Consider the following 25,364-nt stretch of genomic DNA (forward strand, 5'->3'; position numbering starts at 1 on the left):
AGTTCCATGATCTTTACGAAATCCAGTTTGTTCCAAAGGTAAAATACAATTGAGTTCTATCCAGTCATTAATCAAAGTTAAAAGATATTTAGCGAACACTTTTCCTATTGCATCCAATAAGGCTATTAGACGGTAGTTTGCTGGATTCTCCCGTTCTCCCTTTTTAAATAGGGGAATTAATATACTTCCTCTCCATGAGTCAGGAACGGATCTAGAGAGGAGACATGCATGAAATATTGGGAGAAGAATTTTACTCCAGGAGGTGACGTCTTGTTTCAATAGGGACATGGGTAGTTCATCAGGACCCATAGCTCCTGAAGAGTGCATACTCTTTAACACAGAAGCTATGGTTTTCTCAGTTGGGAGCTCTATGCTATTTTTACTATTCAGAACTGGATCCCCATTTTCACCTACTACACCATTGGAAGCATATAAACCAGTTATGAATTTTATCCAGATATCTTCAGCAATAGCAATGGGAATGGTGGTAGTTCTTACGCCACATCCCTTCCCTATTATTGACCAAAATTCTCTGGAATTATTAAAGGCTAATGCTTCTCTTAACCTAATCCAGAGAGAATCTTCCTTTTCTTTTAAGATTGAGTTTTAAGTTTACTCTGGGAATCGGGCCCATAGAGGTTTAAATCTATCGGTTCCGGAGGAATAGCAACCAATTCTAGATTATTATGTTATGTTATGTTATGTTATCCTTTCTTGTATAGCGCACGGCTGCCCCAGCAAAGGGGCGTCCCGGCTCTTGATCAGAAGAGAGAAAGCAAACATAGCCAACAGAAAGATCACAGCAAAGCCAATTACTGACAGAAAAGGTGAGTCTTAATGGCCTTTCTAAAGGTCAAAAGATCATTTAGATTCCGGATCTGTATTGGAAGAGCGTTCCAGAGTTTTGCAGCCAGGTAGCGGAAGGAACGTCCTCCCGTCAGAGCTAGCTTGACCCGGGGAACCACAGCCAGACACTGTCCCATTGATCTAAGGGCTCTTCGAGGGGAGTACTTTGTCATCAAAGGGCAGAGCATAGGGGGAGAGTCCATTTTCAGAATCTTAAAAGCGAGACACAAAGTCTTGAAATGGATTCTTTTGTCGATAGGAAGCCAGTGTAGCTTTGAGAGCGTATCAGATACTGATTTAAACCGGGGGAGTCCAGTCAGAGCACGAGCTGCTGCGTTTTGGACGCGTTGTAAACAAGCCTTCTCCGTCTGGTTAGTTCCCAGAAACAGAGAACTTGCATAGTCCAGTCTTGAGAGGATTGTGGACTGTACCACAAGCTGACGTGTGGGTAGATCAAAAAATGTTAATATTGGCCTCAGATTACGCAAGAGTCCAAAACACATAGCAGCAGTTTTCTTAGTGTGGACCACAAAACTTAATGAGGAGTCAAACCAAACTCCTAGATTTTTAACTTCCTTTTTAGGTTCTGGAAGATTGCCGAGGATGTCTGGCCACCAGTCCTCGTTCCATGCTGCAGCATTTTTACCGACTACCAACACCTCCGTTTTATCAGCATTAAGCTGAAGATAATTTGCCATCAGCCAAGATGTTATTGCAGTCAGGCCCTTTTTGAACTTGTGTGCTGTTGCCCCGGCATCGTCACTCAGCAATACCACCAGCTGAGTGTCATCCGCGTATGAGACTATAGATAGGTCCCACCGTTTGGCGACCTCAGCCAGTGGTTGGACATACAGATTAAAGAGTGTCGGGCTGAGCGTGGAGCCCTGGGGCACACCTTGCTCAATGCTACATTCTTTAGACAGAAACGGAGGGGTGGGGACCCGAAAAGATCTCCCGGTCAAAAAAGCTTTGAACCATGCCAAGGCTTGTCCCACAATTCCTGACGTTTCCAGTCTATGTAGCAGGACCTCGTGTGATACCGTATCAAAGGCAGCACTGAGATCTAATAAAATCAGTGCTGCCATCTGCCCGGCACAGCTCATCTAATTTGTTATGACAATATTTATAAATACCCTGATCAGAACCCAAAGCAAAACAATTCTCTGCCAACAAATAAGTTGCAAATTCTTTCCATTTATCATTATTTTCTTTTCCCTTTAAATACAGATCAGCACTCCTAGTCTGATTTTTGTAGTGTGTTCGGCGACAACAAATACAAGAAAAATGTGGCCATTCACCTGAAATCACCTTAAACTTTGTAATTTAATTTTCAAATTGTTTTGTACAACTATGTTCAACATTCTCTACAACATTTTCTTCTATTAATGTCTGAGTTTCTTCACTCTCTTCTTCAGGACCAAAGTAACAAAACTCAATATCATCACAAACCTTTTTCACATCTGATACTGACCCATGCAAAAGAGCACTGTTCAACTCATTTAACTTTAGTGCTGGACTTTTTGCATAATAAAATCTTCTCACTAACTTCCGCATTTGAGTATGATGTACTGCCAACCTCCTGAAATGGTGAAAAACACGTTGACACCTTCATCTTTTGTTTAACACTTTGTTTTTTACATTGCCTTTTTTTCCTTTCCTATTGTTTCCACTTTTTTTGTACTTGGAACATTTTCACTGCTTTGCACATTTGCATTTTTATTTCTCAATCTAGTAATATTTTTTATGAAGTCCTTTGTGGTCTTACCTGAACATTTTCTCTTTTTAGCCACATTATGTGGCTCTTCCAATAGTTGTGGTTGAGTTTTTTTAAAGTCAGTATCCTTTTTTTGACCTTTTCTTCTTCTTTCTTTCTCCGGCATGATAACTTTATTTTAATGACGATAAATAGTATCTGTAAGAAATAATCATAAAAAATTTATATTAATAACTTTATAAATCATACTTTTCTATTGCTATACAAACACATTCTATATAAATATTGACTAAGAAATTGTAGGCCTGAAGCACAACTGTGAAGGTGGTCAGAGCACTACATACATAGTGCATAGCAGTTTGAAGCACTCCATAACACTAAAACCTGAAGCACTGTATAAATACATGCATATTAACTAAATGATCACAATACTATAAGGAGAGACACTGAGTGAATTCATAATTGGTTCACTTTTACTTTAGTAAATAGATTACTACATCGTACATAAACAGTCACTATGGTTTTGCAACAGTACAGATTTAGAGTTTAGAGTAGTGCAGTGGTGCTTGTCTAGTGTAGGGGGTCATGCTGGGGTCGTATTCTAGGGTAGTGCAGTGGTGTTTGGGTAGTGTATGAAATCATACTGTGGTAGATTTAAGGTTTAGGGTAGTGCAATGGTGTTTGAGTACTGTAGGGGGTCTTGCTGGGGTACTGTTTTGGAGTTTAAGGTGAATGGGTAGTGTAGGTGGTCGTACTGGGGGTAGACTCACAGGGTCTCTACTAGAGTTTATAGATACTAACTGGGGAATTGTAGGTCTAAAACACCAGTATGAAAGTGGTTGGACCACAACATGCATACTGAATAGGAGTTTGAAGCACTGAATGCCCAAAACCCTGTCTCACTGCATGAGTACATGTACTTCTATGTTTGCAAACACATCAACCGAGCAAGTCATTCTGTCACAATTTCCCAAATGGACACTGACTCAGTGTGATTCTAGAAAAATAACAGTATCCCTTACAATTCACTGAAAGGATTACTACATGCTACTGAAAGAGTCACTATGGCATTTGATGAGCACTCACAGGGTGTTTACTGGAGTATATGGATACTAACTGGGGAACTATAGGCCTGAAACACCAGTGTGAATGTGGTTAGACGACTACATACATACTGCATAGGAGTTTGAAGCACTGAATGCCCTAAAGCCTGGCTCACTGCATGAGTACATGTACTTCTATGTCTCATATACTTCTCAAGCTGAAAAATCAGTGCTATACCTGGGGTTAACTTTTTGTCCCATCAGTAACTTTCAATTTGTTCAGACCCTAAGAGACCTTTTCAAACTTGTCAGGAAAATTAAACTGTTTAAGTACTTCAAAATGAAGGGGATGGAGTCAAGGACTGCTGCTGTTTACTCTCCCCAGTCGCCCACAACAGGTCCGATGTATGAGCAAGAATTTTGAGTTCCTTGCGACAGTGGAAGATCTCAGGAATGAAGTAGCTATTATGAGCACTAGTGACTCAGGGACTGCAGATGCTGTGACCAGTTCTTCTATCCACTAAGTCAGAGAAGCGAGCTCATTTAGACCAGTTTCCAAATTTCTACCTCAAACGCCTATCGATACGATTGATGTTTTTCTTGAGAAAGTTATGCTTGATCTTCGTGAATTCAGAGAAAATGGCAAAAGCAACATCAAATTGATGTGGAACTTCACAGATGCACAGAGAAAGGATCTTGAATCTGATGAGAACATAGTAATTAAACTCTCAGACAAGGGTGGGAATGTAGTGTTACAAACATGTGTCAACTACTGTAAGGAAGCTCTTTTTCAACTCAGTAACGATGACAACTACTCACCAATAACTATGGGAGAATATATGGAGAGTATTGCACAATATGACATATTGATTCTGAAATGGCATTCAAGAGGAATGCTTTCGTTTAAGGAGTACAGATTCCTACAGGTGCCCCACCCAAGACTAACCACCTTATATCACCTGCCAAAGGTACACAAGGATGCAGATAAACTGCCGGGACGACCTATCATTTCCTCTATTGGCGGCCTCCATGAAAATATGTCCAGATTTATTGATTTTTCTCTATTCCCATTTGTACTGGAGTTACCCTCCTATACTAGAGACATAAAGGATTTCCTGAGGTACATAGAAGGAAGTCCATGGGAATCAGACTTCCTGATAATCACGCTTGATATAGCTAGTATATACACTAGCATCTCCTATGAGGAAGGGATTGATGCCATTCGACAGTTTCTCAAACAACGTCCACAAAGATTTGCAGAACATAGCAAAATGCTTATTGATTTTTTGCAGTTCTGCTTGTTTAATAACATCTTTATTTTTCAGGAGCAAATCTACAGACAGAAACGAGGGACAGCCAAGGCAGCCTGCTTCGCCCCCAGCCATGCAAACCTTTTCGTGGCTGGTGGGAGAAGCAGGCAGCATGGGCGGACTTATGTGATCATTGGGTTGATAAAACCATGATTTGGAGATGGTACATAGACGATAACTTTCTTGTTTAGCGAGGCAACAAAGAAACTGCCATGGAATACATATATCATCTAAACAGCAATAGTCTGAACTTAAGGTTTTCCAGCAACATAAGCGCAACAGAGGTCACCTATTTAGATGTGAAGGTCTTTGTGGCAGATGACAAGATGCAAACAGCACTATTTAGGAAACCCACGGCGGGTAACTCAGTGCTTCCCGCACAGAGTAGCCACCCAGTCAATTTGAAGAACAGCATCCCGTATGGGGAACTATTATGTATAAAATGCAATAGCACTAGATCAGAAGATTTCAAGCAGGCAGCCACTGAGAGTATAATTAGGTTCCGTGAGAGAGGCTACCAAGAAAAGGTATTGAGGGATGTGTGGAAGAAAACAGAATCCAAGAACAGAACAGAACTGCTTACCGACGCCCCCAAACAAAGATCAAGTAACAATGCAAATAACTTTAGGCTAATTACCAACTCCTCCAATGCAGCAAAGGGCCTTAAAACAATAACTCAGTTTAATTGGAGTATTCTGAAATCTGATGTAGTTATTTGCCAAGATATCCCTCCTCACCCTCCCTTGACTTTCTGCAAAACCAGATCCCTTAAGGATCGTTTGGTTAGAAGCCATCTGCCACCTATCCAACGGGGCATTCAGGGACTATCGGGTTTTTACCCTTGCAGTAAATGCAAGGCATGTGCCAATAGCAATACAATTACATCATATTTAATCCCTGAACGGAACGATCCTGTGAAAATTTCTAAATTCATGAACTGTAATACATCCTTAGTGGTTTACTGTCTGAGCTGCCCATGTGGCCTTGGGTACGTGGGCAGAACCATACATGCTGCCAAAATACGGATACTAGAACATCAGAGGGCCATCCAGAATAATGACAGTAACTAACCGGTCGCACGACATTTCCAGCTGCACCACAATAGCAACCGCAAACTGCTCAGATATTTTTGTTTAGACCATGTGGCTCGAGACTCGCGAGGCGGTGACAGGGTAAGACGTCTCAGGAGACTAGAGTCTTGTTACATTATAGATCTAGCCACCAAAGTCCCTACGGGACTGAATATGGGGGAGGAACTTAGGGTAGACTTGTAAATATGTATATAGTATCTTTTTAAGGTTGGAGTGGAGGACTATGGGCGAGCCATCTTTGCTTTTCTGCACACTACAGCACACCTATGTCTGCACATTAAGAGTACCGACATGTGGGCCTTTGGTTACTAAGCTTTTTGTTTGTGTAATGAACTCAGGCCCATTCAGGGCTACATTTCTGTACTGGTGATTTATATGTACCTAGAGACAAACAACTAACTATATATGAGTTATTGCACAATTATGTGTCTATATTATTGGATGGGACAGTATATGCTTTCCGATTCTAGCATAATGGTTTGGCCTAGTGGACGTGATTACGCACTATGACAATCTGTCTAAGCAATGTACATATGTAAATAAGTGATTTCGTTGACTGAGATCGGCAACTGGTACGACAGGCACTTAGGCAGTGATGAATGTAACTGTTGAATTATGCATTCATGCAGAAACAGACCGTATATCTATTATCATGATGTCCAAATTGATTTACTTTTGATTTAACCATTTATAAAATGCTTTACTGACTATTGGCAAAGAACAACGCTATGCCTGATACTAAGATGGCGCCATGTCATGACACCACCCATGTGACCTTATGACGATGTTTGTTTGTTTATTACTTGAGGGTTGTTATGGCGTTCGCCTAACACTGATGAAGGCGTACCGCTGAAACGTGTTTGTGTTTAAATACCTTGTGCTTAATAAATCTGAAGGAGGATTTACCCCCCGCGAGTGCTGGCTTTTCTTTTTGGAGCGTTATATTTTACGCGAGCTTGCTGTTGCGTGTCCAGCACCCGCTACTGAGTGCGCTGGTGTGGCGGCAGGGACCAGGAGCGTTGCAATATATAGATCTGTGGCAGGATCCCTACACCTGGAACTCCCCCTGCCCTCCACGCCACTCTGTCTCTGCTGGGAGCAGACAGCCGTGAACATATAAATTACTTAACATTTCAGTTTTCAAAGGCACCTGTGAATGAAGGTGAACCTTTCAGTTCGGCTTTGCAAAATTACACGACCATTCCGACAAAAACTGGGACATTTGCCCAAAAGTTACAAAGGTTTTGGGACACCAGGACAGTATTCTTAAAACTGGACCTCTCTGGGAAATCCAGGACTTCTGGTCACCCTAGCTACCAGTGTGTGCTCATAGAAGTGCTAAATAAAATGTAAACAGAAAAATTAGAAATCAGTACTTAATGATGGAGTGCGAGCAATATAAACAAGCATTTGCATGCAATAAGTCTTGCATTACTGAAAGTTTGAGCTACTGGCGTTGCAAATAAATAATGCAACGCCAATAGCTCAAACTTTCAGTAATGAAAGGCCTATTGCATCGTAAATGTGTTTTTTAAATCGCTGACAGGGTGGGGTCGAACATGGAGGAAGGGAGGGCAGGTAGGGGATACTATGGACAATGTGGGTATGGGAGAAAAGACCTATGATTTTGCCAGTGTTGTGTGCGTCATAGTGATTTTATGTTTATTGCACCGTGGGAGGCAACAAGGGAACATGGGGGACAGTCAGGAAGTGGGAGGGAGGGAGGGGAGTATAGCAAGCACTCGGAAAACAGAGGGTGGGATAGGCAAGAAACAACAGAAGGAGGGAGGGCAGGTGGGGGCAACAACAGAAGAAGGGAAGGCGTGTGGGGAACAATAGGAGGGAGGGCAGGTGGGTAGAAGCAACAACATGTACACTGACAGAAGATGGGAGGGTTGGTGAGTGCAATCAACAACATGGTCAACTAATGGAGAATAGAGGTAGAAAGCCATAAGATTATCTTTGATTTACTCAATAGACCAACTCCTCATGGTACAAGTTGATCAAACTTATCCACGTTCATGTGATTTGTGGCTCAAATTATGTTAGCCAGCACATTTAAATTTTGAACAAGCATTGACAAATTCTACAGGTGTGGCTTTGATAAGCAGATGCAATTAGTTTTTTAGGTCGAGGACCGTAGGCTGCGCTTGCGCAGTTCGGTCCGAAGATTTAATGTTTTTTAGTTAGGGGGCTTGAACCCACCCCTCTTCTCCATTGGCTGGCCTCGTAAATGCTGGATAGCCATTGGAGGAAAGGGGCGTCACTCCCTTTAAGCCCCGTCTTTTTCGGATTCAGGGGCGTGTTTTTTGCGTTCTTTCTCACTGTGACGTCATCCGTCACTCAACAAAAAACACGCCCCTGATTCCGAAATGTCGGAGCTTTGCTGCAGCCATTTCTGCCCGACCGCGTCTGGCCCTTGCATCCATCTGTTTGTTTCTGGATGCATGCAGGCCTTCACCGTTTATGTAAAACGCCTGGCTGCCTGTAAGCAATAAACTCGCTTTTTATCAATAAATGCATTTAGTGTAGATTTATGTGCTGGTTTAAACACGTCTGCTGCCCCAGGTAGTGTTAGGTTTTACAAGTGCACTGCCGAGGGGCTTGTGTGAGAAGAGTGTCTTTTCCGAGTTGTCGGAGGTTACAAACAGTTGATTTTGATGTTGGGAGGGTGGTGTAGCGCTTGAAACGCATGCATCCGAAACCTGATGCGATCTGCAGGTCAAGAGCATGAATCCCAGCAACCCGCCCAGGAGTAGGTAAATTGACTATCATATTATTGTGTTGCAGTAACACCTGTTATTTATAGCGCTTAGAAACGGCTGAGGCGCAATATGAAGCACTATATAAAAAAAAACAAATGATCATTTTGCAAGATCGTCTTGGGTGTCCTATGAAGTGAGACTGGTGACTGCTAATACTGAGAAGATGCACGACCAGGGACGGGGAGTCCCCCTCCCCACCTGATCTTATTTGCTAGCAGATTTTCAGAGCAAGCTTCCCGTCCCTCTGCTGCACTTCATCACAATATTTCTCCTCGGAACGACCCTCTCGAAGGCCTGTCTCCCGCTGCCTTGTTCGCCTGCAGCCGCAGCCTGCCCGGCTCATCAATATTTATCAAATGCAGCCGCGCATTCTGCGGCTTCCTGCCTTTTATTGTTGCCCATATTTCCACTTTATTGTCTTCTCAGACAGTGCCTGGGGCATTCGCTCCCTTCCCGGCCTCATGATTCGATATTATAAATCTGCCGGAGATGTGTCTCCTTCAATGTCGTAATCACAGACGGATATACAATAAATCCAGTTCCCTGTGGACTTCCGTCGCGCCCGAGCCTCTCAGAGCGCTTGCCCACCGCTGCGTCGCCCTTGTAGCAGCCGAGGGCCCGGGCTCGGAGCCCCTCTTTTGTTTTTAATCTAGTCCACTTTTCACTCGGCTGCCATTTTAATATCTCGCCAGTACTCCTGGTTCCACCATGCTTCGTAGTATAACCTCGTTTAACCCCACAGGCTTGGATTCTAAAGATACACCTCGGAATAAAACATTACAGAAAGTGTGTGGGGCTCTGTGTGTGTGTGGGGGGGCTCTGTGTTTGTGGGGGGGCTCTGTGTGTATGTGGGGCTCTCTGTGTGTGTGTGTGGCTCACTGTGTGTGTGTGTGTGTGTGTGTGTGTGGCGCACTGTGTGTGTGGCTCACTATGTGTGTGTGTGTGGGGCTCTGTGTGTGTGGGGGGCTCTGTGTGTGTGTGCAGGGTTCTGTGTGTGTGTGTGGGGCTCTGTGTGTGTGAGGCTCTGTGTGTGTGGGGGGGCTCTCTAGTGTGTGTGTGTGTGTGGCTCGCTGTGTGTGTGAGTGGCTCACTCTGTGTGTGTGTGTGGCTCGCTGTGTGTGTGTGGGGCTGTGTGTGTGTGTGTCCAGCTCTGTGTGTGTGTGTGGCTCTCTGTGTGTGTGTGGCTTTCTGTGTGTGTGGCTCTCTACCACTCTCTAATGCTCACCTATTGCCATTGTAAATGACAATACCATTTATTTATGTTTAAAAAAAAATGAAAAAAAATATCATGAGCAATGCCAATAGCTCTACCTTTAATAATGCCGAGACCATTGCATTGTAAATGCTTGTTTAACATATGGCAAGCATATGTGACCAAAGGTGAAAGAAAAAAATGATGTCACCTAAATGTGCCAGCCATGAACAGACTGAGCTTAGTAGCTGCTGCTTTAGGCTTAAGGGGTCAGATGCCTACATTTTGCAACTGTATGTGATGTAATATGTTAGCAGAAAATGTGTCTTCATGTGACGTCCCAGCTGCGGCTCTAGAACGGCATTAAACGTATATGCAGTGCACTGTTCTATCAACATTTTCAAGCTCTACGCTATCTGCTGTTCAAGCACAACACTGACGAGGTATGCACTGCTTTGTACTATCCCAGCAAATAAGATCAATGCAGTGCACTCCACTGCAAGAGCATTTAAGATCTATGCAATGTACTCTTCTAGCACAGTGTTAAAGATCTACATGGTACACAATAGAAATGACAGAAATACTGCTTTATGTAGTGCACTGTTCTACAGAAGTACTAAAATGATATGCAGCACACTTTACTAGGGGTGCAATGACACACTAAACAATGCACACAGATCTGTGCAGTATATTACAGATTTGTACAGTAGACTAGGCTAGGGGGGAACACTGATTTTGCATTTGCATTGTAACAACGGAGTTAGCTTAAGTTTTTAAATTTGAGTAAACTCAAATTTAGGACATTTGGCCTGATGATCAACGCACCTGGATTTCTATCAGATATGCATGAACTTAAACACTTAAGGTTTGCTTCCTTGTACGTCTTATTCACATACTTGTGTCTGTGGTAGTTTAGCCAATGATCCAACGTGTAAATACCCACATGCAGCACAATAAGTTTTCACTCTGTTACGTTATGTTATGTTACGTCCACTTGTAGCGCGCACGGATACTCATGAGTGTCCCGGCACGATGCCTGAGAGGTATAAGAGGGAGTTAACCAACAAAGAGGTGGGTTTTGAGTTTCCCTCTGAATGTGACAGGATCCTGAATAGACCTTAGGGAGAGGGGGAGGGCATTCCAGGCTGCGCTGGCCTTCACCGCAAAAGAACTGCCACCCATCCTCTGAAGCTTAAAGCGAGGAACCCGAGCAAGACACTGGGTCATTGATCGAAGAGCACGCGTCGGGAAGTAGAAGAAAAACTGCTTCTGAAGATAAAGGAGGCCAAGGCCATGGAGAGCACGATGGGCCTAAACTAGAGATTTTAACCTGACCCTATTGGCAACAGGAAGCCAATGAAGGGAGCGTAGTTGAAAGGTCACGCTATTCCTTGCCGAGATGCCCAATAGCAATCTGGCGGCCGCGTTCTGGACTACCTGACGCTTTTTAAGTAGATATCCAGGGGACCCAACAAAAAGAGTGTTGGCATAGTCCAAGCGAGATAGAATCAGGGCATATGTAACAGTTTCTCTAGCTGCTTGAGGGAGAAGCGGGAAAAAGGTCCGCAGAGTCTTAAGGAGGCCAAAGCAGCAACCTGCCAGTTTCTTAATATGGGTTGAAAAGGAGAGACTCTTGTCAAACCAGACTCCCAGGTTTTTTGCGGGCTGTCTCGACACAGGTTGGAGCGGGGAGTCCGGGTTCCACATCTGCTCACGATAATCAGCGGGAAACTTGCCATAAAGCAAGATCTCGGATTTTTGTTCGTTGCATTTTAGCTGTGCATCTGCCAACCATTTAAAGATGGAAACTAGGCCCTGTTGAGCTGCTGAGATGGAGCTGGATGTCTTATCCCAGGTGAACAGCAACTGCGTATCGTCAGCAAAGGCTATCACCTTAGCCCCAAGCTCCTCTGCCAGATATATAAGTGGGGTAACATAAATGTTAAAGAGGAGCGGGCTGAGGGAAGAGCCCTGAGGGACTACAGTGGTGACCACCTGCGGGGGGAGGAGAAAGGGGGGGGCCAAATCTGCTCAACCCGCTCCTCCAGAAAGGACCTAAGCCAGCCCCAGGCCGCTCCCGACACCCCAATCTCCGCCAGTCGGGCCAGAAGGAGAGCATTAGGGACCGTGTCAAATGCGGCAGAGAGGTCAGGCAAAATTAATGCTGCCCTCCCGCCCACGTCAAGACACTCCCGAATAGCCTCCACCACCTCCACAAGACAGTCTCAGTGCTGTGAGAGGCACGAAACCCTGATTGTGCTGGGTGCAGGAGTCCCTCTGTCTCCACATACTCTGTGAATTGATTGTTGACAACCTTCTCACAGACCTTAGCAATGGCCGGGAGAAGGGAGATGGGACAATAATTCCCTGGAATAACGGGATCCAGAGAGGCTTTCTTAAGAAGAGGCAGAATCTTAGCCTGCTTCCACCTCAGAGGGACAACTGCAGTCTGAAGGGACATGTTGACAATACAGTTCAACTCTGTATGCACGCTCTCTGCCACTGCTGCCAGAAGCTTAGCTGAGCAGGAGTCCGAAGGAGAGCCGGACTTAAGCCCCCTGAGGATTTTGAGAGACTCCAGGGGGTCAACTGCTCTAAAAACTGACAGAGAGCAGATGAGGGCGGCAGGTTGAACAGCCAAAGGAGCTCAATGCAGGCAAGACGGAGGTGCTACTCCTTGGAAAGAACACCAACTATTGGAATGAGCACTGGTGGCCCTTGTCACTAGGCACCATCCCACCTCCTAAAACCCTGGTCAAAAACCTAGGAGTTTGGATGGACTCCTCACTTAACTTTCAGACCCACACTAAAAAAGTGGCAGCTACTTGTGTCGGTCTGTTGAGGAGTCTCAACCCCATACTTGGCTTCTTCGACGCCAAGATTCGTCAACTCATTGTCCAAGCCACGATCCTCTCCCGCTTAGACTACGCCAATGTTCTTCTTCTTGGCGCCAACAAAGGAGAGATAGCGCAACTGCAACGCGTGCAGAACTCTGCGGTAAGAGCCTTGGTCGGTCTCCCCCGCAGATGCTCTGCTAGATCCACAATCCGCAAGCTGCACTGGCTACCTATTGACTCCAGAATCCAGTTTAAAACCCTCATTATGACTTTCAAAATCATTAAACTCGGACACCTAGAACTGTTGCGACCTCTCCTTACACCCTATGTGCCACGGCGTAACCTGCGCTCCTCAGGCCAACACCTACTGAGCGTACCCCGCACAAAGCTCTGCCGCTCAGGCGGACGCTCCTTCAGGGTTCTGGGAGCCAAGCTGTGGAACACTCTGCCACTGAACATTTGCTCCCTGGAAAACCTGTCTACCTTCCGGAAGGCCATCAAGACCCACCTGTTTCCCTCCCCCTAGGCCTTCTCTTTCCCTCTCTTCCCATCCTCAGTATTGTATCTGCAGTTCCTAGCGCCGGGACGCCTCTTTGCTGGGGCAGCTGTTTGCGCTTTACCAGAACCATAACATAACATAACATAACATAACATGCAACAGCCATTACCCGAAGAAAAGGAAGCCTGGATGGTCTGAATTTTCTCTCTGAAACAGCAGGAAAGCGTATCACACCAGGCGAGGGAAGATGGAATAACACTCGCTTGGGCCCACGGTGACGTAAAATTCTGCACTATGGAGAACATTTCTTTGGCGTTATTCCTAGCTGAATCGATGCAGGCTGCCTAGAATTGCCCTTTAGCCAAGGCAATGGCTTCATAGTAGATTTTTTGCGTAACTCTGAGTTTCCTCTTGGCTATGGGGCAGTATCCGCTCTGGCGGCAGGCCCGCTCCAAGACCTTGCAGTCATGCTTGGCACCCTTGAGAGTCGCATTAAACCAGGGTTTGGACGGGGTATCTCTAGCAGATCTAACAGGCCGATGAGAGGCTGCAGAAGCCGCCGCCTTAGCCACCCAAGTGGTGAACCCTGACAGGCACTCCTCCAGTTCTCCTGGCAAAACAGGCCTGGAATGGTCAAGAGCCAGTTTGAATTCCAGAGGGTGGATTTTCCCAAAAGCAGGTTTCTGGTAAGAATGGATCCGTGGAACTACACTAGATAACATCCAGGAAAAATTTGATATAAAATGGTCGGACCAGGGCATGGGGCAGGAATCCCCTATGGAAAGGGGGAAATTAGAGCAGATTGGATCTAATAGATGACCAGCCTGACGAGTCGGAAGGCAGACGTGCTGGATAAGTTGAGCCATTTTGAAAATGTCCAGCAGATCAGCCGCCTCCCTAGTATCAGTACAATCCAAATGAATGTTAAAGTCCCCCAGAATCATATAATAAGAAAACCTTACGGCCCAAGAGACAATTGCATCCCCACAGCTCAGGAGAAATGTGCCCGCGGGACCAGGTGTCCTATAGATCAAATAGACCCCCAGAGTGAAGTGTGCCGAGAAGCAGACGCTAAAGCTGAGTACCTCACAGCCTGCCCAAGCTGAAGTATCCCCCAGATGGATTTCCCAAATATCTTTATAGACAATGGCCACACGGCCACCTCTATCCCCCTGGCGGTCTGCTCTAAGAATCTTATAGCCTGATGGAATGGCAAAGGAAACACTAGGGCCGGAGGAAGAATCAAGCCATGTCTCTCCTAAGAATCAGCATGTCTAAAGAATTATCCTCCAAAAGATCATGAACATCTGCGTGGTGTTTCCTAAGGGACCAAGCATTGATCATAGCTGCCCTAATGTGAACATCCTTTGCCCGCGGAGCAGAAGGGCGGCCCTCGGAAGCCGGGGGGCAGGCTCGCCCTTCAAATGGAAGCCGCAATCTGAACAGGGGGCAAATGGATACCTCGCCATATCCCAGGTCTGGGAGTGGCAACGAGCCAAGCAGTCCAGTGCTCTAAGAGACGTACCGCAATAGCTTTTCCTTGACTCATTACCTGGGGACTTTTGGGCAGCATGGCTGGCGCTGGCCGCATCCGGGACACTGACGGGCGCAGACAGGCTTGCCTTGGGCGTGCCATCGGCGCTGCGCGCCTGTTCAGCACGCATTTAAATGAGCCAGAGAGCTGGAACGCCAACTACCACAAAATGGCGTCTCTCGGCGGCACCAAGGGACGGGCAGGAAGTAAATAGAAGCCCTCGCCAGAGAGCAGCAGCGATAGGGAAGTGTGTAGAATGAGTCAAAGACTCGAATATTTTTTGATGTGCAAGTATGTGGGTCAGTTAAAAAATAGCAGTTTTTAAAAACAAAGTGGCAGAATAAACAAGCACAGGATCAGAACACGCAGCCAGACGTAAAATACAGGGAGAACCCCTCAATCACTCTGCTGATATTTCTGCACCTCTTCGCCCAGTTTTCCTTGTAGAATATAATTTAATCTGCTTGCCATTCACGGGTGGTAAACACATACATAATTGCACCCTAAATTTCTGACGCTTGCATGAATACTCACAGAATAATTCAAAATGAAACTCAACGATCTACCAGCCCTTGAAATAAAATTGTATTAAAACTCTCAAATGACTGTGGGACATTTTTAATACAGAATGACAACTTTGATTTTATGCTTGAAACTTTAAAGTACAACGACAGAACATGATAAAAAAAACTCTGAAATAAGCTGATTTAGATTCAACCTGCTTTTTAGGAAGATGAGGGGCAGCTGCTCTAAATTATGAATGGGGGATATGCCCATAGAATGAATACAGAGTATAGATAGACTGCAGGAAGTTGACGTCATCCGTCTGGGCCAGAGGCTTTGAGAAGCTCTGCCACTGATGACCCTCCTAGCAGCAAGCAGGGCACGAGCAGGCAGGCTCTGTGTCAGCAGTGCCTGTACAAAAGGAGGTGCTCCCCTCCACCTCCCACCACTCGGCACGTACCAGGCTTGCTCTCCATGGTGCAGGGGCTAGCTGGTTTCCGAGAGCCTGCAGACAGATCTGTTATGTTCCCCAGCTCTCCTTGAGCAGCTGCATGAAGTGCTGTTTGCTTTACCTGTGTAGACAGGAATTTGTCTGGTTATGCAATTAGGAGAAGCAGAAGGTATGGCTGCAGCAGTGTCTGCTCTTCATAATGGAAATAGGCGCGGCCGCCATTGGTAACAACAACAAATTGGGTGTGCCACCCTTGTGAAAATATCACCAGCCATTGGTAATAAAAAATTAAGTGCTCGGGCCACTGACAGCGCGCAAACCTGGTTACCACAGCATGTAGGATCACTCACTGGGCAGTACCAGGGTAGCACAGGGAGTCGGGACCAGGCCAATGTGCTATAAGCGCAGGAGATGTTCCAGTGATGGGAGCGCTGCACTCCCAGGTTTGACCTAAGCGCCGTAGCCATTCTTAAAGTGAAAGCATGGCATAGGGTTTTTTTACAACAAAAAATATATTTTTATGTGTAATTTACAAACTAGTGTTTTTTTTAAAAAGGCCCATGCGGTGTTTACACTTTAATTGTGGCCACGCCCCTTTGTTTAGACGCGCCTCAGTACAAGCTGAATACAATGTCGCTGCCCGCGCCCCGCGCAGGGGGACATTAGCAGGGCAGCCCCCTTAGTGGCCATTTGTCCAGGCCCTCCCCCCTTTGTTGGTCACTAGTGCGCATATGCAGCTAGGACTCAGGGAACATCCTTCCCCTCGCCACGCACCTTACCTGCATGCCAGCTTGCGTGGGGAGGTGTGGTATGCGCTCTAGTCTATGAGCGTGTACGCGATGACGCGTTACGCCATAGACTAGAGCGGTAGGCGCACGCATGCGCAGGAAAGCGCGAGAGAAAGGCGCGAAGAGAGAAAAGCGGCAGTTGGCGACCGGAGCGCGATAGTTAGACGCTCGGCGCCCCAAGCTCTTTATAACCTTGTACCTGTTAATAAACGTGAGTTGCTTACCTCACACTGCCTCAGCTTGTACCTGTGGGGGGAAGAAAGGAACATTACAGTGGCGACGAGGCTGGCATCTGAACACCACCAGGCGCAGTGGACGACAGCAAGCACCCCTGCAAACCACACACACGAGCCAGCAAGGCAGGACACCTACAGGAAGAGCAAAGGGCGTGGCAGCAGCGCAGCAGCACGGTACAGACCCTAACACCGACCTTACAAGCCAGGTTAGTGCTGCCCAAGACACCAGGAGCCCCCAGCCAGCAACCTGGCAACCAAGGGAGCCACCCCCAAGCTAGAGGACGGGGGGAAGACTGAGCAAACCGCGCAAGGTGCGAGGGACAATACCCCGGGCAGTCCAAGGGGCCAAGGCGACACAGCAGAGAGCGCAGGAGCATCCGGTGAGCCTACCCAACGAAGGGTCCAGGAGGGAGACCCTAGAGGCGACGTCAGAATGGCAAATCAAGCTTCAGCCCTGATGGCACCCGTCCCTTTCCTACCCAGACCGGGAGAACCCCAATTAAAATGGGAGGACTGGAAAGAATACTTTCTCAATTACATTGAGGCTCTCGGAGATGAAAGTGAAGGGGAATACACGCCGGAAAGGAAAAAGAGACTGTTGCTCCACAACTTAGGCCCAGAAGGGGTGAGGGTGTTTAAGAATCTGGTACCCAAGGAGAGGGGTGCAGCGGAGACAGATGTCTTCATGAATGCACTGGACGACTTGGACAGCCACTACCGCCCGGCAGTTTGTGTCTCCATAGACCGCTATAATTTCCAACAGAGAAAACAAGAGGCGGGAGAATCCATTGATGACTATGTGGCGGCACTACGACGCCTAGCTATCACGTGTCGGTATGGCGCCTTGCAGGATGAATACATTAAAGACCAAATCGTGATGCACACCACCAGCCGAGCGGTCCAGGACAAGTTATGGGCGATGAACGAGACGTCCCTTAAAGAAGTGGTGGCGATGGTCAAGAAGGCGGAAATGTCTAAGCGAGGTGCAGACGCGGCGAAAAGGGAAAGTGGGCTGAGGCAGATGATCAACAAGATAGATGAGGCACCACAGTCCAGCAAATCCAAAAGCACTTATGGAGACCAGAGGAAGGACACAAGAGGAACTGGAAAACAGACGGCCCGCTCCAGCCCTGGGAACAAATTTGCGTGTTACAGATGCGGCAGTGCAGCGCACGCGGCTCAGGACAGACGTTGTCCCGCGTTCCGCGCCAGGTGCTCGTTCTGTGGCTTGACCGGCCATTTCGAAAAGGTGTGTCGGAAGAAGGGGTCGAAGTCCACCGTCAAGTGTATCGACTCAGCCACAGCAAACTTGAGTGAGGAGGAGGACCCGGAAGAAGATGATTTGGTTCTGTGCATAGAGGACCAGGTACTGGATGTAGCAGGGAAGCGAAGAGATAAGCCCCGCACGGACATGCTCATCGGGGGTGTGAAGGTACATGTGGCCGTCGATTCAGGGTCCCCCTGGACCATCGTGCAGAGATCGATATGGGAAGAGGACTTCGCACCGGTTGTGGGGCCCGACCTAATGCCGCCGGACATCAGACCCATCTCGTATACAGAGAATTCCATCCCCCTGGTGGGGTGTCGGGACTTCGTGTTCGAATTCAGAGGACGGTCGGCCACGTGCACCCTGTACGTAGCGGAGAAAGGCCCGTCGGTGTTGGGATGGAGAGACGCAGGAGATCTCGGCATCATACTCAATCCAGGAGGGAAAGAGCAGATACTGTTAACAGACGAATGGCCCCTCTCGAAAGATGAGGACTGGAAGGCGGCATACCCCAAGGTCTTTGAGGGCACGGTCGGCAAACTGGACAAATTCGTACATAAAATAGTCCTCAAGGAGGGGGCAGTACCAGTTGTTCATAAGGTCCGGAACATACCCATATCCACGAGTGAAGCGGTGCAACAGGAACTGCTGAAGATGGAAGAACAAGGCATCATTGAGCCAGTGGACAGTGCGGAATGGCTATCGCCCTTGGTGGTGGTCAAGAAACCGAATGGTAAGGTCCGGCTCTGTGTGGACCTCAGAGAGCTCAACAAAAACCTCATCGTGGAGAGATTCCCGCTCCCCAGGATTGAGGAGATGCTGGCGAGAACGAAAGGCATAACCCACTTTTCCACAATAGACCTCACGTCAGCATATTACCAAATAGAACTGCATCCATCAAGTAGGAAGTACACCTCCTTCATAACGCCCTTCGGATGCTACCAATTCCGGAGGATGCCCTTTGGCTTGGCATCCGCCGCGGCCGTTTTCCAGAAGCTAATGCATAGGCTGTTTAAGGACATCTCGGGGGTGCAGTATTTTCAAGATGACATTTTGGTGATGGGCTCCAACAAAGGAGAGCACGATAAGAAACTGCATCGAGTCCTAGGAGTGTTGCAAGGAAAGGGCTTAACGGCGGAATGGAGCAAATGTAGAATTGGGACTCACTCTGTGACCTACTTAGGACACGAAATAGGAACGCACGGCATCTCGCCGAAGGAACAAAATGTGAAGGCGATAAGGGATGCTAAAGCCCCAGCAACCAAAGAGGAAGTGCGGTCATTCATTGGAATGGCCGAGTATTACAGTAAGTTTGTCAGACATTTTGCCACTCGGACCTACAGGATGAGACAACTAATCAGAAACAATGCAAAATTCGAATGGGACGCCGAGGCTCATTCTGAATTTGAGACAGTAAAAGACTGCATCAGCCAAGCTATCCCACTGCAAGGGTACGTCCCCACCGGCAAGACCATAGTGACGACAGATGCAAGCGACAAGGGCTTGGGGGCTGTGTTGGCGCAGGAAAGAGAAGATGGATCCAAGGAAACGATCTGTTTTGCGTCCCGTGCGCTGTCCCCGACGGAACAAAGGTACAGCGTAATCGAAAAGGAGATGCTGGCGGTCCTTGAACAAGTTTCGGCAGTTCATATGGGGCACAAGATTCAAGCTTCAAACGGATCACAAGCCACTCATCAAAGTGCTGACGTCCTCGGGCCATGACACAGCGACCCCGAGAATCGCCAAAATGACCTTGAAGTTGCTGGATTACACCTACGACGTAGAATACCTTCCAGGCACGCAAAACAAGGTGGCTGATTTCCTCAGCCGAGCTGCTGCGATGGAGGAAGCGCCGGAGGAGGCCCCAGACAAAGAGGAGATGGTGGCCAGCATGGAGGATCATGAGATGTCGATTAGTGCACAGGAATGGAAAGCGGCCTACGAGCTGGATGTGGAGAAGGTGGAAGTAAGGAGACACCTCACCTTGGGCTGGCCGGACAAAAAGAAGCTCACGGAGGGAGTGCGAAGATTCTATGAGATGAGAGAGGAATTGTCCTTGAGCGATTCGGGAATATTCTTGTACAGAGGAGAACGTGTTGTGCCCCCAGTGACGCTGATACCCCGGCTGTTGAAGTTACTGCATGAAGGACATTTGGGCATAGTGAAAACCAAGGCGCTGGTCAAGCAGATGTATTGGTGGCCAGGAATGGATGCCCACATAGAGAGACAAGTGCGGGAGTGCGGGCAGTGCCAAGGAGCGGACAAGGTGCTCCGCCCACTCAGACCTGCATTGGGGAAGTTTGACACCCCACAAGGCCCCTGGGAAGATGTGGCAATAGACGTTTTGGGGCCCGTCCTGGACAGTAGAGGGGTGAACAAATACATATGTGTGATAATGGACAAGTATTCCAAATGGCCTGAAGTGGACATACAAGAGTCAATGGACACTGACACGATATTGAGATTCCTGACCTCGGTGTTCCTAAGAGAGGGTATACCCAAATCCATTCTCAGTGACAATGGACCGCAATTTGTATCAGACAAGTGGGGTCGATATATGAAAAGGAACGGGATCGAGGTGAAACACCCCGCCGTTTATCATCCGGCATGCAACGGCCAGGTCGAAAGGTTCAATCGGGTGCTCATGGGCTCCATTCAGGCAGCCATATCACAAGGAAAGGACTGGGAAGTGGAAGTAATGAGCATGCTATGGGCCTACCGGATCACGCCCTCAGTAGTGGGATATAGCCCGTTCCAAGTGCTAAGAGGACGGCATCCCTTCACCCGGGACAACGTAGCATGGAGGGAGAAGACCATCACCAGCAAGTGGTCCCCAGCAGTGGTGCAGCACAATCTGGAGAAGGCCCAGAAGATCTACGCTGCACACTATGACAAGCGACGCAACACAAAGGAAACCGTGCTGGAGGAAGGGGAATGGGTCAGGGTTAAACTCCCTACCCTACAAAAGAAAGGCGAAAGCAAGTTCAGCCGGCCCCTACAAGTTCAGGAGGTACGAGGCAGGGCGGCTCTCCTCAGTGACGGCAAGGTCTGGTCACAAGACCGCATGGCCAGAGTCAATAAAATAATAGTATGGCCCAAGTCTGAGGAAGACGAGAGACGGATGGATTGCCAGGAAGCAAGACCCCAACCGGGGCACAGCACAGAAGACCGCGGGGAAGGTGTAGGTGAGGACACTGAAGAGGATGGCCCGGGAGCAGTGCCTACTGACGGAGTTGGCTCACCGGTGAATGCAGAGCAGAGAGCAGATTTGAGAGAAGATGGGAGGTCCCAAGGAGAGACAGAAGTGGAAGAGAACATGCCGGTAAGACACACCCGCAGCGGAAGGGCAGTCACGGTGCCCTCTCGTTATAGAGACTTTGTGATGGATGGACACTAGCTTTTGGTGCCACCCCCTGAAGTGCCCCACATAGACTCTTACTCCTGATGGTGGACACTCAACCTGCTGGGGGGAATGTTATGTTGATTATATTAAAGGGGGGAGATATGTGGTATGCGCTCTAGTCTATGAGTGTGTACGCGATGACGCGTCACGCCATAGACTAGAGCGGTAGGCGCACGCATGCGCAGGAAAGCGCGAGAGAAAGGCGCGAAGAGAGAAAAGCGGCAGTTGGCGACCGGAGCGCGATAGTTAGACGCTCGGCGCCCCAAGCTCTTTATAACCTTGTACCTGTTAATAAACGTGAGTTGCTTACCTCACACTGCCTCAGCTTGTACCTGTGGGGGGAAGAAAGGAACATTACAGGAGGGTCTTCCTGGGGGGCAGGCCAGGTATAATAGGCCTGGTCCGCCCTTGCCGCGTCCTCTGCTTCCTGTGCTCCTTGGTGCTCGGCCACCTTCCTGGGTCGCGTCGTCTCCCCGCGTGTGCTGCATCCCTCCGTGTCGCTCGTCGTCTCGTCTCGACGTTAGCAGGTACGTGCTTTTCTCTAACCTCCCCCGAGCCCCGTCCCTGGTCATGATCCAGGTCGCACGGGGCCCCGTGGCATGAGACCACGGGGGAGGAAGAGGTGGCCAGCGGTCGCGTACCGTTTTTGCATATGGTGCAGCATGTAGTGGCCCAGGAGGTCTGGAATTAGGGTTGTACAAGAGCAATTTGAAGTGTCTTACCTCTCCGCAGTCAGCCGCGGGTACAACATTGTTCCCTTAGGTAGGTCCACGAGGGTAAAGCACCGAGCTCACGGTTGCGGCCATGGCGGACGTAAGTTGCGCTGAACTGCAGGTCGCGTTTGGAGGGAGGGACAGGACATCGAGCCTTGGAATAACATGGGGATCCTTCGCTCTCATAGCGCTCGGAGGCCTATCCCAGGGCTATGATGAACGTTAAATGCGGAAGGTCCGGCTGGCAAAATGGCGGTCGGGAAAAGCGCCTCGACGCCTTCCTGGGCGCTAGCCCAGGCGAGGCGAGTAGGGACAAAATTGCCGGTTGTGGAAAAATGGCCACTCAACTAAGCGCCCCAAAGGCTAGTAGGCGCTAGAACAGGTGAGGCGATGAGGGCAGAATGGCCAGATAAGGTGTTGGCTGCCACAGCTGCATGATCATGGGGTGACTGTCGGGTGTGTAGCGAAGATAACATCCCAAGGTTATTTAAGGTTTATCCAGACTTTGCTCGAAGGGGTCGGAGCGCAATTTATGCAGCGGGGACTTTACCTGCAAGGTGTCAGAGCGCTTCACAATATGTAGCATTTCACAATATGAACAGTAGCGCGGTCTCTATTATTAGTCAGTTAAGCACTTTTAGTTAGCGCGGACTTTACTCGAAGGCGTCAGAGCGCAAACAATGTATACAGCAGGGATTTTACCCGTATGGCGTCAGAGTGCTTCGCAAGATGGAGCGCTTCACAAGAAGAGCAGTAGAGTGGCTCGCTATTAGTTATTGAGTCAAGCACTTTTTAGCGCGGACTTTACTTGAAGGCGTCAGAGCACTTCACAATATGAAGCGCTTGACAATATGAGCAGTAGCGTGGTCTTTGTTGTGTATTCATGTAAAACACTGTTAGTAGCGCAGACTTTATTTAAAGGCGGCATAGTGCAAACAATTATAGCGGGGACTTTACCCGTAAGGCATCAGAGCGCCTCACAATATGGAACGCGTCACAATATGAACAGCAATGTGACCTTTTATATAGGGCAAACTTTATGCGAAGGCGTCGGAGCGCGAACAATTATGGTTAGCGAGGCTTTATCCATAAGGCGTCAGAGCGCCTCACAATATGCAGCGCGTCACAATATGAACAGCTATGTGACCTGTTATATAGCGCGGATTTTATCTGAAGGCGTCGGAGCGCGAACAATTTCACATAGCGGGGACTTTTACCCGGAAGGCGCAGAGCGCTTCACAATATGATCAGATTGCGACCTTTAGATAGTGTGGACTTGGGGCGGGCGAGCGCAGACAAGTTTGCATAAGGGGGACGTTGCCCGCAAAGCGTCTGAGCGCTTCACAATATATACAGTAATGCGACTAGCGTAGCATCTACTTAATCAGTGAGGCGAGGTTACATAGCGCGGACATTAATTGGAGGCGCCTGTGCGCTCGCATGTTTATATAGCAGGGACTTTACCCGCAGGCGTCAGAGCGTTTCACGATAGGTTTGTAATGTGTGAAGCAATGCGCATTACACGAGAACAGATTACAAAACCAAAGGCGAAGTTAACATAGAAACAGTCACGTTTCAACAGAGAATGCAATTTAGGATTAAGATGGAGGCTGTACCCACCTATTAGGTAGGGAAGGAGGGTACAGCTGGTGCGGGGAACCATGTACATTGATAATAAGACCCCCCCCCACCCCGTTTTTGTGTCATTTCAGGTTGCCAGGACACATTGTCGGGATTAATGAGCACTCGGTCTTCACCACAGAGACAAGAGTAGTGTGAGGTATAGAATGCTGTGTGTGACGTAGGCGCGGGAGGGGAGCTGCGGGTGGGGGCATGTTGCATGAGTTTGCAGGCCCGGTGGGGGCTTAGGTCGGGAGCGACGCACATATTGATTGCTTTTTCCCCCATAGGGACCCGCAAGGGCAGAGGCCAATTCATACGATGACCGATCCCGGGACCCCCCCTTTCCATTGTTCACCCAGGGCTCGGGCGTAGTGGACTCGCACCCGGGCGAACCGCAAGACGATTTGTGGGCAGAATTCATGTCCTTGGCCAAATCTAAGGGCCCTGAGTGGGCTAGAGGTTTTATTGAAGCACGTAGGCAGGGTGACTCTGGAGTCATATCGGACACAACACCGGAGGAGACGTCTGGCCCCTCCGCGCAACGGAGGCCGGTACACAATCGTAAAAAGACATGCAAAGATTTGCCAACTCAGCTCCGCCAGCAAAAGCGAAGACGACTCGGAAAGACGTTGCGGCCAGGGCACCGCCGGCGAAAGCGAAAGCAAAGGCAAAAAACGTTTCGGCTAGGGCGGCGCCGGAGATGGCACCCCCCAGAGCTCAATCCCCCGAGATGACTGGTTCACCGGCGATAGTGTGGGACGCTGCCGCAGGCTTGACAAATATGGCCCAAATGGGTAAGACAATAGACCACATGTTGGAGCTAATGTCAATGTTTCAGAAACGTTTGGATGCTTTGTCAGAACACCACAGAATGTGCCACCGGCCCCCACGACAGCGACACCGGCGGCGGTGTTGCAAGTGTGGGCTGGCCAGGCTGGGGCAGGTCCACAGGGGCAGGCCGGGCAAGGGATGCCTGCAATCGCTACGCTGGGGGGAGTACCACCTGCCGTGGTCGTGCCGATCCCGGCGTCCGCGGCATCAGAATCAGCCGTCCCGGCCCCAGTAGCCCCACCCGTTCAACCAACTGCCACGTCCGTGGTGTCAGGACCAGCCGTCCCGGCGCCAGTAGCTCCACCCGCTCAACCAACTGGCACGGGGGCGCTAAACACAGCAAGCACAAGCATGGCAGCGGGCGGGGTCACACCTACAGGGGGTGGGGACTCTGCTACTAGTGGCGAAGCGGGCAAAGTAGGTGCAGGCAGCGCCCCAAGACCGTTGGTCACCCAGGCCCTGCTGGCCTCAGGTAGATGCTCTCTTGCATGACAGGTTCCCCAGGCAGCGAAAGAAGGCATATGGAGGAGGGAATACATAGATATTTTAACCTTGTTAATGCATGGTACGGCAGGCGCAGACACTAGGAAAATGGGGGGCAAAGAAGACGAGAAGAAGACCAGGTACCAGCGCTGGCCAGAAAAAAACATAGAAAATTGTACCAATGCCTTTAACATCTTAGATGCAGTAGTAGCGCAGAAATATCCAGAGCAAGGC

This window comes from Lissotriton vulgaris, chromosome 2_1 (genome assembly GCF_964263255.1).
Source record: "Lissotriton vulgaris chromosome 2_1, aLisVul1.2, whole genome shotgun sequence".
Taxonomy (NCBI): domain Eukaryota; kingdom Metazoa; phylum Chordata; class Amphibia; order Caudata; family Salamandridae; genus Lissotriton; species Lissotriton vulgaris.